This window comes from Ambystoma mexicanum, chromosome 11 (genome assembly GCF_040938575.1).
Source record: "Ambystoma mexicanum isolate Mex_15411 chromosome 11, UKY_AmexF1_1, whole genome shotgun sequence".
Classification (NCBI taxonomy): Eukaryota; Metazoa; Chordata; class Amphibia; order Caudata; family Ambystomatidae; genus Ambystoma; species Ambystoma mexicanum.
In genome coordinates, this window is record NC_090934.1 from 871,249,495 (window position 1) to 871,264,765 (window position 15,271).

At 43.4% G+C, this 15,271-nt stretch overlaps 1 protein-coding gene across 1 annotated transcript in view; it reads left to right on the plus strand.

The window, feature by feature from the left end:
- Positions 1–15,271, plus strand: part of B4GALNT4 (beta-1,4-N-acetyl-galactosaminyltransferase 4) — an 834,734-nt gene that overhangs the window by 243,484 nt on the left and 575,979 nt on the right. The gene's annotated exons all lie outside the window — the stretch shown is intronic.

The window sequence follows — 15,271 nt, forward strand, 5'->3', positions numbered from 1 at the left end:
CTAAGTCCTTCTTAGAAGAATGCAACATTAGGTATTTCAACTTTCATTTCTATTCAAAGCGTGGCACCTATACATAACCACAATCCGGGGCCCACAATCCTCTCTATACTGAGGCTCCAGTGCACACAAATGTAAGAAAAGACCCGTTAAAAATATTCCATTTATACGTTTTTCCTTCAACATGGGTTCTTACCATTCTCGTTGGGGTTTGGGGGGGGATCAACCTCTGCATGACATGTCCTCTTCTGCAGAATTTCTGTTTCTAAATCACTAATCTGTCGATATTTGCTTGAGCTTGTGGGCCCCACAGAAGAGCGAGGCCCAGCTCTCCATGCCTGTGGCAGAATCCTTATGCATCTCAAACTAGACCTTTTTCATTCATTCAAGACTTTGGGACTCGTTACGAATTTGGAGGTAAATCTTCCAAATTACTACCAAACCCAATTACTGTTACCGCCACCTTGTCCCGTGGGTTTACCATGGGATTATAAGTGGTGGTAATGTTACATTTTTGGAGTCCATATGGCCCCATGAGGATATTTGGCGGATTCACCGCAGGCAGATTTACTGTGTGGTAAATCTGCCGATTTTTGGAAGTAAAGTGGCAAATTTAACGCCAGCTTGTTGTTGGAGGTGAATCCTCTACTTTACCTCCAAATGTATAGTTCAGCAGGTGCAGGAAAAACCGTTGTTATCCGCTAGCCTCCAAAACAAATGTGGGCAACTGAATTACCGCCACTTGTTTTCCTGCACTGCCAAACATATAATGAGGCCCCTCCTCTTAATAAAATCTTCATAGACTGGCAGTAGTGATTATGATAGTGTGATTAATCAGTTTAACCACACAGGAAGCGCAAACTGTTTTATATCCTGGCAGGCAATCTCCGGAAGCTACTACAGAAAGCAACAAGGCTGACAATGCTTAATTTGGAAATGTGCGACTACTGCGCCAATCCACATATTACTACATTTATCAGGTTGTACTAAACTGAAGGAATCCTGTATCTTTTATGGAGAGGTGAGAATATATGTGAAGAGGAAGCAATTTGCAGTAGACGGTAGGGGTCTCATGAGGCCTGAGGCAAAAAATATTGTAATGGAATTCTCTGAATGGGCAGATGCTAGAAGAAATACAGAAGCATGGCAGTAAATTGAGAATCATTGTAGTGGGTGATATGAACACAGAATTTGAGCCCCGCGAAGAACTATTTGAATATATGGTGGAAGAGGATATTCTCTGGGGAATACCAGAACTCACTGCCTCTACAAAGAATCCTGCATATTAATTTGCCTTACAAACAGCAGAACTATTTTTAGGGCAGCTCTGCGGGCCTGTAATGGTCGGGTTCTACCGGATGTGCTCCCCACCACCTGCAACATTTATCAGTGGTGACAAGACTAGACACATTGATTATGTTTTGGCAAACGTAGGCACATGGGACCTAGTCAAATCCTTTGCGGTGCACGAGAGAAGGGACAGCAATCATAATTTGCTAGTCCCGACCCTCTTTTTGTTCAGTCACCAGATCTGGCAGCATCCAATGTCGTCCAGGAAATTCATATATCTAATAACAGACGTAGATTGAGATGGGGTGAAGCTGTGTTTGCCAACAGCTTGAGTAAGGCACATCAACGGGCGATGCCAGAAATGGTTGGGGCTGCGGGGCCAGAGAACGATAATGTTATCTTGGAGTTGGCCAATAGAATTTTGTCAATTTTTTGTAAATGGATCACGAAACGGGTGAAGGACATCAGAGACCTCCAATTGCAAAAAGACGGGCTGTATGACCAGCAATGCAGGGCTGCTAAAAACAAGTTATTGGGGGCATTGAAAAATAGAGACCATGGGACTGGTAATGATATATATACACCCAGAAAGGTTTACAAAGGAATCTTCGCTAAGAAAAAAGGCTAAACCTTTAGCCTTTGGAGTTCGCAAAAAAACTCTCTAGCAAATAAAGATGTAAGGGAATTTTGGATAATTGTAACTATGGGTGTTGGTGTACAGCAAACCCCTGTACAAGCTGCAATATCAGAAGGGACCTGGTTTGACCACTTATCGGGACTATACCAGGCACAATGTTAGAACATCTGAAACACATGATAGTGTCAGTCTTAGATGTGTAGATATTACACTGCTTGTGAGGAGCCTTAATGAAGTGGGCCAGGCTATGGGACGCAAGGTTGCAGGGAAAGCCTCTGGCCATGTTTACGTGCCGGCAGATCTATATACAAGTGAACCGGAGGTTTGGGTGCCTTATTTCTATAAGCTGTTTTAATGCAGTTTTGTGGACTGGCCTTAAACCCGTGGTTTGGGGTCTTGCTGAAATTGTGCCCATATTTAAGAGGGTGGAGTGCTCAGACCCCAATAACTATAGGCCAATTCTTTCACTGTGTGCCAATAGTAAAATCTTTGGAAACATTTTACAAACTAAATTGGAAGACTGGGCTATGGAGCAGGGTGCAATGAACTACTTACAAGTGGGCTTTGTAAAGGGCTTGAATACGCTAGACCAAATACTAAGGTTGAGCCTAATTCATGACAAGTGTGTAAAGCTAAATAAGGGTAGCCTCCATCATTTATTTGTCGATCTCAGGGCTGCCTGTGACAACATCCTTAGGCTACCTCTGTGGGATGCCCTATGTGATGAAGTGGTCCAGCTGGGTCTTTTGAAAGCAATAATTGATCTATATGCGAACTCTTCAGCCACAGTAATATGGGTTTAGGGGTGAAACTACTAGTTCCTTTGGGGTTAAAAGGGGAGCTAGGCAAGGATGTATGGTGGACCCCCCTACTTTTTAATGTATTCTACGAGGGAGTGCCAGAGGATTTACCAGTGGGTATATCAGATGTTCCGATGGTAGCTGGTGAGAAACTTGGTATATTATTCTTTGCTGATGGTATGGTACTTCTTTCACGCACACCCATGGGACTAAAAAAACAGATTACCCACTTTGTAAAGGAGGTGAACGCCACCAAAACGAAATGCATGAAGTGTGGTAGAAATCCAGGGCGCTGGTCCAACACAATCCCCGATATTAATGGTGTGCAGAATGAAGATGTGTGCACCTTTTTGACTATTTTGGAGTTAAGATCTCTAATGATAGGAAATGGAACAACCACGTGGTGAAGGTTGACATGAATTTGGGGATAAAATGCAATGGCACCTTGGCCTTTGACGATAGACCAAAGTGCAATTCTGTGGCTCCAGCTGTGGAAAACTACAGATCTCAGGTCATGGCTGGTGCCCTTCATGGAGCAGAACTTTGGTATTCAAATAAGGCTAATGCTCTTGCCGTAACAGAAAATAACTTCTTGAAAAGGTATTGCGGCTACTCAGTAGTTACCCCAACTTACCCTTGCACATGGAACTAGGTTTTGTTTGCATTTTAGATTTGATTGCTGTTAAACCGACTCTATTGTGGGTGCGCATCTGGTCAGTTGAGAGCCTTTGGGGAATTCAACCATCTGCACGATGGGTATGCACTTGCCTGGGCTTTTTGAAAACATTTTTAATGAAATTGAATGATGGTAGATCAACCTCCGGAAATGTTTGGGGCTAACCCGCACATATTTTCCTATGCTTACCGCAGAACATGTGCTTAGAGCCGTGTACTCTGGTTGGACACAGCCTACAGGCGCAGTCCCCCTTGTCATATTAAATTGGGATCTGACAAGTGTAGTACACAATACATCTCCAGAAGGGGGAGGACCATACCTTGCCCCTGCCATGTCCAGTCTAACTATCAAATGCTTCATGGATCCACCCTGTCCTTTTCATGGGCCCTGATGCTGGTGCCAGCAATTCACATACTAATCAGAAAGTAATTCAAACAGGCCCACATGGGGCCTGGCTAGAGAGGATAACAAAGGAGACAGGAAACCACAACAATCTTGAATATGCAACTGTGTCAACCTGATGCCAGTTCCCGGCCTCATTATCGATTGATGGTGAAATGTCAATTCTTAGAATACGTGTTTACAGTAGTCATCACCGCACTGGGACCCCATTCAGAAGGTACGAGTATGTGGTTTGAATGAGCCAGAAAGTCTGGTCTCACCGCAGCTTCAAGGGAGACCTGCCGCTTTAATCAGGAATCCTAGAGAGCTCCATTAACCAGAGAGAACCTTTGATCCACAACAAACAGGAAGGTGGGTGGGACTTAGTATTGCATGTTTTCACCCCTTTACCTTTTCTGTTTCAAAGCACGCTGGTTATGACCTCACGCATACAGGAGATAGTTGGTGGGGAACCAGGATTGGTTCATTAAGGTAGGCTTAGCCTGCACCAATCCCTGTGGTCCATTTGGCTTTAATAGAGGGCAGAACCCCTATTTTGGAAGATCATTTGAAGGCTTCACCAGAAGCAGAAGGAAGAACTCATCATTGGACCTTGGCTGAAGGTACGGTCTGCCTTACATGTTCCGCAAGTGAAGGAAGGTCAGGACATCCAAAAAGGGAAGCAGGATCCCTCCCCTAAACATCACCCAGGGAACAGGGGGAGATGGCCAATCCAGGGGACCCTTCAGCAGCTCCAGAATTGGTTCCCACCAGCACACAGCAGGCCCTGCTAGGCTCTGCAGCAGGCTTCCTAGGTGGGATGTGCCAGAAGGTCTCTGAACCTGAAACCAAGGACAAAGCAGCTTTGGGTCATCCACCTTAAAGGATGATACAAGCCCAGTGAAGAAGCTAGGAGAAGTGCTTCGAAAAGCATCTACGGATGTCTGCCTTGCAGGACATTTTCGAGCCAGTTGAGTCCCTCGAGCTGCAACCGACTGCAATGCTGACCGTTGGTACGCTGCAGTCGCTTAAAGACATTTGCGACATCTCGACCAGTGCTTCAGAACCGCCAACTAGCACCGAGACGATTCCTGACCCTGAGCCGCCATGTAGGCCTGCCTGCAGTCGTCCATCTGGGCTCGCTCGCCGAACTGGTTGCCGCCTGATACCCGCAGCTATCTCCCATCTTGGACTATGTCGCAGAAGCCTGCAAAGCACACTGGAGCTGACTCGACCATGTCAAGTACCAAGAACATCTACAAGCACAAGGTACATTGTGGGTCTGTTCCCCTGGTGCTTCTCTCAAGGCCTCTAGAGACCTTTTAAGACTCATTGCTCCCTTTGTGCTGAAGCCAAGTATCCGTAAACTGTATTGGTTATTAACCATACCGACTACCCTCCAGTCAGTATCCAGAGTGCATCCCTTTTCCTTCTTTGAAATTGTCTCTCCTCTGCATTCCTTTACAGGGTGTGTTATATTTCGTAGTGTTGCTAGAACTGTCTGTTGTGATATAAATAAAGTAGATATTTTTGATACAACCTTGACTGGACAGTCGCTTTTTATCATTCAGTAATAATTAATTTTTATTTTTTATTGTGATATAAACCAAATTTGGTTTTTTCACAAGTACAAAAATAAACATTTCCATGCAATAAAATTTACAAGTTTACATTTCATCTTCAAAACAAAAATAAAAGGGAAAAGAAAAATAGCACATTTCCCAGTTTCTTGTCTCCAGCTGTCTCTATGTAGAGTAGTAATTTCACATTTACAGTTTCAAATAAAACCTGTCTGTTGTAGGACTCTAACCACATTTATCGTCGAAGCCGTTTCGTGGCCAGATGTCATTCTAACCCAAAAGTCCGCAGATGACAACCAGTCACTCGAATTAACAAAATGTCCCAAATATTTCTTCCGCACATCCCCTGTCCCTTCACAGAATCTTAATAGATGCTCCAATGACTGGTCTTTTGGGTCTTGACATTGTGGACATAAGAATCTACTCCTTTCTCCCCAACAAGCAAGGACCGATCCTGTGCGAGTTAGTCCCTAACGAACTCTGAGGAAATTTTGCCTCCCTTTTGCATCCGGGAATTTCGTCAGATAGTTTGCTAAATGACGGAGTCTCTTGTCCGTTGGAGAAAGCCAGGGTGCCATAATGGAGCATCGTAATTGTCTTTATCCAATCTGATAATAGTAGCGCCCTCTTTATCTTCATGGGGTTTGTAGTTAATGTGTCCATGTCATTGTTCCATCTAAGAAGAATTTCTTGGGCTACTTTTTTTTAAGTCATACAGTGCCCCCCCACCCCCCTGAAAGCACAACTCAGATGGACTTGTAGATCTTCATATAGAGTGTTAGGCCGTGGGTTTATTATCAAATTAAAAAGTGACAGTACTTTACAGTCCGCCTGCGACCTGAGTGATGAGAGACCCAACTCAAATCGCAGGCTGGCCATTGGCAAACTATTTGGCAGGCATAGTGCTTTTTTCTAAATCCTGCCCTCTATTATCTGCCAGTCGATATTCCAGACCAATGCCTTTGCCTCTAAGCCATATAGAAGTACTGGAATTGTCTTTGCTCAAAAGAAACGGATTGCGGGTAGGAGGGAAAACGTACAATATTGCTTAATCATTTTCTGCAGTTGTGCCGTCAATTGGGTACATTTTTGTAATATCTCTGGCCAAAAATGACAGGTTCTTGGTGTCGCGTACAAAGTATAGCCCAAATAAATGACCTCCTCAGACACTGATATGCGTTTGCCCCCCACTGTCCAACAATATCTTCCTCCACTACCACCTTTCTTTCCAAAAATCCCGGCTTTCGATTTTTCTGGGTTTACCTTCAGATCATTGTCTTTCATATATTGATCCAAAGCGTTTAACAGCCTCTGAAGGCCCACTGGAGTTTTGTCCAGGAGGACGATATCATCCGCGTACATGAGCCACTTTATTGAATTTGTGCCTATCTTGGCGCTGCCCAGTGCTGCGATCTCGACCTCCTGTCCAAAGTCCGCTAAATAAAAATTAAACAACAAGGGAGCAACCATACACCCCTGTCTCACCCCACTATTCACTGGGATGTGTGTTGATAAGAACCCATCTAAATTTAATTTCACTTGCACCGTATTACCTTCGTGCAAGGCAACTAGTATATCAATCAGTGAGGCTGGAGCGCCCCTGTGTTTTAATTTAGACCATAGTCTATCCCTATTCACCAAATCGAAGGCGCTTGATAAATCTATAAATGCGCCATATAGTCGTGAAGTTTCCCCCCCTTTCTTAATGTTGCAGAGGGTGGAAAGTACTATACCGTTGAGGGATGTGGAATGCCCCTTCCGAAAGCCTGTCTGCTGTTTCGGAAGGATGTTGTTTGACTCAGCCCAACATTCCAAGTCTCTCAACAATAGGCTAGCAAACAATTTGCTTTCCACATCGAGGAGAGTAATTGGTCTGTAGTTTAGAGGGTCCCTTTGGTTCCCCTTTTTAAATATTGGAACGATAATTCCTGATTTCCAAGATGACGGGATCTTTTTATACCTTAGTATCCCATGAAACAATGTATTCAAGAGACTGGCCCACCTTTTAGGATTTCCCTTTAGGACTTGATCGGTTAGGCCACTAGGGCCTGCAGCCCTTGAAGCCGAAGATTTCATTATTAGGGCGTAAATGTCCTCTTCCGTTATGTCCAAAGTCCACTGGACACCAATGGTGGTGAAAATTGGTTCCCCTTTCGACTTAACATATTTTTTCGATAAGAAGTTTACCCATTCCAGTTCAGTGACCATGTTTGACAAAGCACCAACTTGGTCAATAGATTGCTGATTGATCAAGGACCTGAAATTTCGTGAGTTCTTATTTAAAACCGCCTGAAGCATAGTTTCGCCATCTTCTTGGGCACGAGTCATTCATTGTTGTTTCGACCATTGTTTATATTTACTTTTAATTGCCTTTATATTTGCCTCTCCGATAGACTTAACAATTTCCTCCCTTTTGGTAGCCCTTATTAACCACTGCATCTCACGTTTCTTTTCCCAAGTGTGTTTGTCAAATATATGTTTGTGGGCTTTTCTCGTTTGTCCTGTCATCACTCGGGGTGCCTCAACTGACGACAAAAAATCATGGAAAACGTAAGGATTACAGATGTCTTCTAATTCTCTATCACTTAACTCATGGTTATGCTTATCCAGGGCTTTATTCAATTTCTCTCCTTCCCTTTTGTATTTGACTAACCGTTTTTTTTAATTATTTACAACTATACCCTCCACCTGCCTCTTTATGTTGTTTACATAGTGCCACTTAACTGACCTTTCTAGTCGTTTGTGATCGCTAGTACCTCCCTCTCTTACCCCAATGTTTTCACATTGATCAAACATACTTGGTTACATGAACATATAATCCAAAATAGATTCTGAAGGTCCACGGTACCATGTACAAGCCGGGGGGGGATGTCCCCTTCCAGGGATCCATTCCCCATTTTCAGATCCCATTCTTTGAAAAAAGATCTCCAAACATTCCCATTAGGGGAGATAACCTTATGTTTGGGTGCTCCTCTCCCTTTACCACTTTCCACACATTGTGAGTTTAAATCCCCCGCCACCAAAATATATGCATCAGGATAGCTCAGTTTTATTTGTCAGCACACGAGACAAGGCATTCAAGAAAACGGCAAGCTTTGAACTCGCGGGGTTCCAGTATAAATTTACTGCTGTTATTATCTTCATCCCTTGAGATGTTAATGCCACAGATTTTATTGCCAAGATCCCTTCTTGTTTATCTGAAATTACTGCCACCGCTTTAAAGAGTGGCATTGCAGGCAAATAATAGACCTCCATTCAGTAATAATTGTATTTTTGCTGTGTTGCAACTAACCAACGATCCACAACCTTTTGGTGATAAGCCTGTCGTTCCATCCATGTTACCAAATTTGGACAAGGAGGTTTATAATTTGCTTGTGTTTGCAATCTGTTCGAATCCCTTCTGGTGTAATAGAGGTGTGGGGCTGATTCATGGTTTAGAAACCGGTATTCACCCCTGGTGCCCCGGAAGTTGATTTGTCACAGTGCCATGCAAAGTTCATAATGCATTGAAAGATGTGCTGTCTCACATAAAGCAATTGTTATAGACACCTAATCCCAGTTTATATGGGTCGAATATGTAACAAAGTGTCTAAACCTCTCCATGGGCTACGAGTACTTGATGTGTTTGGGGTGGAGCAGTATCTACGTCTTATTGATGATCCCTTAGAATGCACCCAATTTATTATGATGCGCCTTAGAAACTTACCTCTCACTACAGTTAAAGCAAAATGAGATGGTAACCTTTCGCCTATGTGCCCCTTTTGTGAGGGAAACTGCAGCATTTTCTTTTTTACCTGCCCACACTATGTTGTCATAAAAAGAAGAAACCTAAAAACCATGTGTGTACAACAGGGATGTGACAACGTTGATTGAAGCAGAATTTGTATGTGAAAGTGCAAAATTTGTGGACGTTATCTTTGCTGTCGCTTATATATTTAAGTGCATGCAAGAAAAGAGATTTTCTGATGAGAATAGTGCATTATCAAATTGAGTTCTAAGTGTAATTCTGTATTAATTTTACTTTATGTTTTAAAAATCTTTAAATGCTTGATTTGTTATTATATTGTGTGCTATATAACGTTCATGGACATTTATTTCCGAATAATGTTGTTGTGATAATGATAATGGAATCATCTTAAAATGTCATGCATTCACTCTGTATGTCTTAAGCATGCAAATTGCATGTCAACTTAATTACACTGTTATTGCTGCCACACCACAAAACTGGTAAAGTTATATTGATTTGATTACCATATTTATAAAGCAGCAGCATCGCAAACTATTTCTTCTGGGAACTTATATGAAGACCAAGACAGCTTATCAATCGAGGGAAGCAAACTTGTAGGAAATTATAATAGTTTTAATGCTCTGGTTCTGAAGGTCTTCGGATCTGCATTGCTTTGGCTATCTAGAGATTCCCGCAAGAGGAATGGACCCTGTACTAAATACCTTCCTTCAACTCTACCCTCAGACTTGGAAAAAGATGGGGACCGTGACAGTTGGTTAGAGAAGCAAACAATTCTTGGCGGGAAGGCACTCACTCTTGTTAGATGAGGTAGGGGGAGTTCTTGTACACACATTTTAAATTACATATCTTAACGGGGATCTCGATTGGAAACAATGAAGAGAGTGACACATATTCGAGCTGATAGTGTAGTTATTCTTTTTAAACCAAAAGTAAGACATGCTGCGAAGTTAAGTGTTTTTTTAATACTGCACCAGTCACCATCACGTGGGTCTAACAGCACCAAGACTTGTCTGGAGAGTGACTTGTTGTGCTGCCGCTAAGGGCATCCCGACCTTGGTCTGCGAAAGAATACAAAAGGGCAGCTGAAGAGGGGGAGAAGGGGGGTTCAGTTGAATGCACATGAAAGATTTGTACAGGTAAGCTAGAGAATAAGGAGCAGGGATGGAGTTTGTGATGGTTTGCTTACCTGTAGAGTCAGTATGGAATGACTGGAGCATAGAAAATGCTTCATGCTCCCAGGAACAGGCGTGTACCGGAGGGGGCAGTTTCCAATACAGGGAAATTAGTGAAGCATTGAGGCTTATTGTCCATTAGGTATTACCTAGCCCGACGGTCCCCGGAGAGATACAGCCGGGCTTGCCTGACTGTCGGAGATGACAGAGCCCAGACTGTGCGCTACAAACTAAGGCTATGGCACGCGTGTTTCTTGTATATCAATTTATGCCACAGTAAAGCCACCTATAATCAAAAATAGGCGTCCCCAACACCATGAACCCAGGGGAGAACCAAAGTAAGACAGACCCACCAGAGGGGAAAAAAGGAAGTTCATGGGAATAGAACCATAGAATCAATCAATGGAATAAGCTGCCCACTGAGAGGGAGCTGAATATGGGGACAGATCAGGTCAAGGAATCATAGAGATATATTCAATCAATCTTTAATAAACACATATACAATTACCATACAATTAAAAACAGCTTAAAAACACAATTGATACTAAACATATCTAGTTAAAGTGCATATTATTTTACTAAACATCCTAGGATGTAAGCAAAAGTGCAATGTGCCTAGCTTAGTTCAAAAGTGCATAAATTCCGTAGACAGTAAAGAGCCTCAATTGAACCCCAAATTGTATTTAGCCAGGGGGATATATTATAACTAATCTCTGTATATATGTAAGAGTTAGTTAGTGAGGCTTAAAGAGTTATGTAGGACACCAAAGTCACGCAGATCAACAATAAACAATATTTTTTGCGAGATGAAAAGGGTTGTACCTTAGTCCAGCCCAACATTTCTTTATAGAGAACAAACAGCAACCTGTGCTTGTCTCCAATCTGACCAAAATAGTCACGTAGTACAGATAGTGTCTTTTGAATTTATTCCATATATCCAATCTTCTTCAGTTGGTTCTTCCTTAATGCACCCAGGTGTTCAATAAATTCCCTTTTGTTGATGTTCGGAAGTAAGGGTTGCATTGAAGATGGATATATAAAAGACCAAGGGAGAGAAAAGAAAAAGGGAAAAGCAAATGTAAGGCAACACATAAATCAAGAAGTGTGTATACAAAAATTTTATTTTGATTAATTGTATGGTAATTGTATATGTGTTTATTAAAGATTGATTGAATATATCTCTATGATTCCTTGACCTGATCTGTCCCCATATTCAGCTCCCTCTCAGTGCGCAGCTTATTCCATTGATTGATTCTATGGTTCTATTCCCATGAACTTCCTTTTTTCCCCTCTGGTGGGTCTGTCTTACAGTAAAGCCACCTTTCAGCACTGAGGGTAAGGAGCGGGGAGGGTGTCTTTGAGGCTGCAGGCCAACAATGTAAGCACCAGCGCATTCTAAGGTCTTCACTGGGGGTCCTTGGGGTCCCAGAAACAGCCATAAATGGCCAGCTTGATAGTAGGGACAAGTGAATGACCCTGAAGACACTTCCATATTAGAGTGGCATTCCCTGCTGAGGTTACAACCCTACGGCTGCTGCTCAAACAGGTAGTGCGCCCTGCCTACAAACTTCTAGGTATTTCCTGGTAGGGTGTTTTGGAGACTAGGCCCCTCTTAGCAGTTGCAGGGCTCCTATGCAAATATTCCACCCCTTACCAAACCCTTCCTTCAGCTGCACTTTCCCACGTAGGTTAACAGTTGGCATTGGGGTGAACCAAGAACTCTTGGAGGGAAAACAGCTCAGTTTATCAGTCTGCTGTTTTACATTACTGAACTGTACCAAAACAATTGTAAGAGGGTGAGAGAAGAAGATGGAAGGGAAAGTATGAGGAGATGGACTGAACCCTAAATACACATGCCAAAGTCACTTTGGTCACCATCGTAAAATAGTTAGATTCTTGGGAGTGGTTTTGATATGTTCCTCCGAACCTCTGAAAAGTGAAAAGGTTGGGATTTCGGAATGGGCAGGAAATGGGTGAGACGCTGGACAGTCATGCCGCAAGTGGAGAAAATAGGATTGAAAAGCAAATTAATTTGCTCCAAAACGTGCTCGCATGCAAGACAAATGGTGTTTGGGGAAGCTGATACTTAGAAACCCTTTAAATGCACTGGCTTGAAGAAGGCCGTGCACTCAAATGAGCAATGTAACAATTGTAAACATTTAGAACATATTTTTCTTGAGCGTTGTGAGCCATGTACGATTGAGTCAAACTGTCAGAAATAAAATGAGTACAACATTTCTACAGAGTTGAGAACTGTGCACTTGAAAACTTTTTTCTTCTACTTTTTACAGTTCTAACCTAGATTTTGAATCCGCGTCAATCTTGCTAATTACAGTGTGTGTTCCACCCTCCCTTCCCAAAACTTTAATTTACCCTCATTAGCGAAATAATTGTCTAGAGAGTTGGGTCTTCTAGACATTTTGTACCAGATTTGTGTCGGTGAAAAAAATCTCATTAATCTTGGTCCTCTTGGAGGGGGATAAGGGAGGACTGGAAGCTCGCACTGTAGGTTGCTGCGGGGACCGGTGGCAGCAGGCAGACAGCCCTGCAGATGATCAATACTCATCCATTTAGCACCGAAGCAGAGCATCCTGAAGCCCAGGCTATGATCAGAGGAAGAGATTTCAGCTCAGTCTTTCTGAATCTGGGGTTCCCTGCGTAAAATAAGGAAGGTCCTGCCTGTAGAGCAATTGGGGTACTGTGGGTGGCTCCACTAGGTTTGGGGCACAGAATACGAGACATCTGATGATGTTGCAAGAGGGGTTGTGCTTCATCAGGTGACTAGCAAAAATATCAAGCTGTTCAAAATAAGGAGGGCACAAACTATGACAATCCAGAATTTAATGAGACCGTGAGTGCTTGGCGCACGGCAGAGGGGAGATTTCCTTCGGGCGAGGAGTCTGATGGTGGAGGGTTCTCCGCATTAATGCTGCTTTTTAGTTTTATTTTAACAATTCTGTGAAACTGATATTTTGATTTGTGTGTATAGTTGACAGGAGGCTGATGTTTCTGCATTCTTTATTTGTAAGTCTATAGTTTGGTCATCTTAAAAGATGTTTTAACACACAGATCTCTTCACCCAGAGGATAAAACCATACGCACGCACACACGCGCACACACACATATACAAAAACACACACATATACAAAACATATACATATACAAAAACACACACATAAACACACCTAGGAATATAAAGTGGCATCAGATTACACCATGGGAGAAAGTTAAGCCCCTCTAAGCAGAGCTTGGGGTTCTTTGTCCAATAACGTTTTTTTTTTAAAATCACTCCAAATAGGAGTTTTAAAGAACATTTGTCCCACTATAAGCATGAAAAGGTAGTTAAACATACCAAAAAAAGATATAAAACATTTGTTAATATTGACAAAACAAAAAACCATACTGAAAGGTTTAAATCCAATTCTTTCCTTGAATGTCATGGGGGGTGAGGTGTTTGGTGAATGGGAGAGAGGTAAAGAGCAGAAAACCAGGGCACTCACAAAATAGGCCCCTGGGGTAGAGGCCCACTGGAAAATCTTTAGAACATAGGGACACACAAGCACACACCCCAATTCACCTTCTCTACCTAGGATATGAGCCTGTGGCATCTACCTTGGATCCCACTGGTTTTCCACCTCCCCGTGGGGTGCGAGCCCTCCTTGCCCACACTTCCCAGGTCTGTGCTCAGCTGCCCTGTTTCACACGCCCGGTGGTGGCACTCGCATTCATTTTAAACATCCCTTGTTCCCAAAATCAAGGATTCCATAAATCAATTACAAAACCCAGATTCTTGCAACTGTCTTACCCACAAAAGGCAACCAGACATCTGTGTATTGCGCCATGTGTCTTAACATCATAGAATTGTTCCACACAAGCATCTTGTGACTAAAATGTGCATGCATTATTACCACACTGTTTTCATGTCAACAAATTAGACACATCACAGCTCGACAATGGCCCCTTCCCACTGAGCTGTGACTTGTCAGAGAAAGGGGCCAGTAGCACTCTCCATTTCACAGCTGTGTCTGCCCCAGCCCAGTAATAAAAGATAAGGCTTTAAAGAAACGGACCTGGGGAATGTCCTGGGGCCTGTGAAGCCCTGCTATGAATTCGGCATCACAATATGTAAAAGCCCTTGATAGGTGCCAGCTTGCGTATACAAAAAAGCAGCCCTTTTCCTTGTTTTCAGGGACGAGCTTGTGTACCACACAGCAATGTAAGTGCAGCCACTGGGTTCACACGCCCAGTTCTCGGCTTGTGCCTGGGCAGGGCCGGGTGTCCCTGACAAGCGAGGACTGCTCTCCAGAATAACCATCTCCACTTAGCTGCGGGAAGAGAGCGCGCTGATTTGTGGTGCTTGCTGCACCTTTGTTTTATGTCCCCGAGCAGCCCGGGCAGCCCCGGGCAGCGTTCTTTACTGGAAGAGAAGCGATTGCAGTGGCCCCTGCTTGACCCTGTGAGTGGCGTGCTTTATTAGCTGCTCCGGCGGTGGTCCATATACAGCTTTGCTATGGCTGATGCGGATTTGCGCGGGCCGCTCCCCCCTTTCTCGGTGCGTGCAGAGCTTCTTGCAGCTCGGCGCAGGCCTCTCTGCTCTTATGCAACGGGTGCTCATGCGGGGTGATTACTGTATTTGCATAGCGCGCATTTGCCATGGGTATGGCCTCATAGCACTATTGCTTGCGCATGGGAACATTACAGGGTGGTTCTCGGGCCCTGGCCTGTGGTGTGAGTGCATGCATGGTGGAAGAGTATCACGTTTTTTATGTCATTGGAATGTGGCAGGGACGTCATTTCACCAAAATGCCAGGGGTAGCGGAAGTGACATTACATGACCCTTGACTTCTGATGACATCGTAGGAAGTGATGTCATTTGACCCCACCCTGAAGTGACCTAACAGGAAGTGATGGAACATAACCTTTCACCCCTTAACAAAACAGACATCACATAGCATTGTTCCAAAGTACACTACGATAAATATGGTTACAA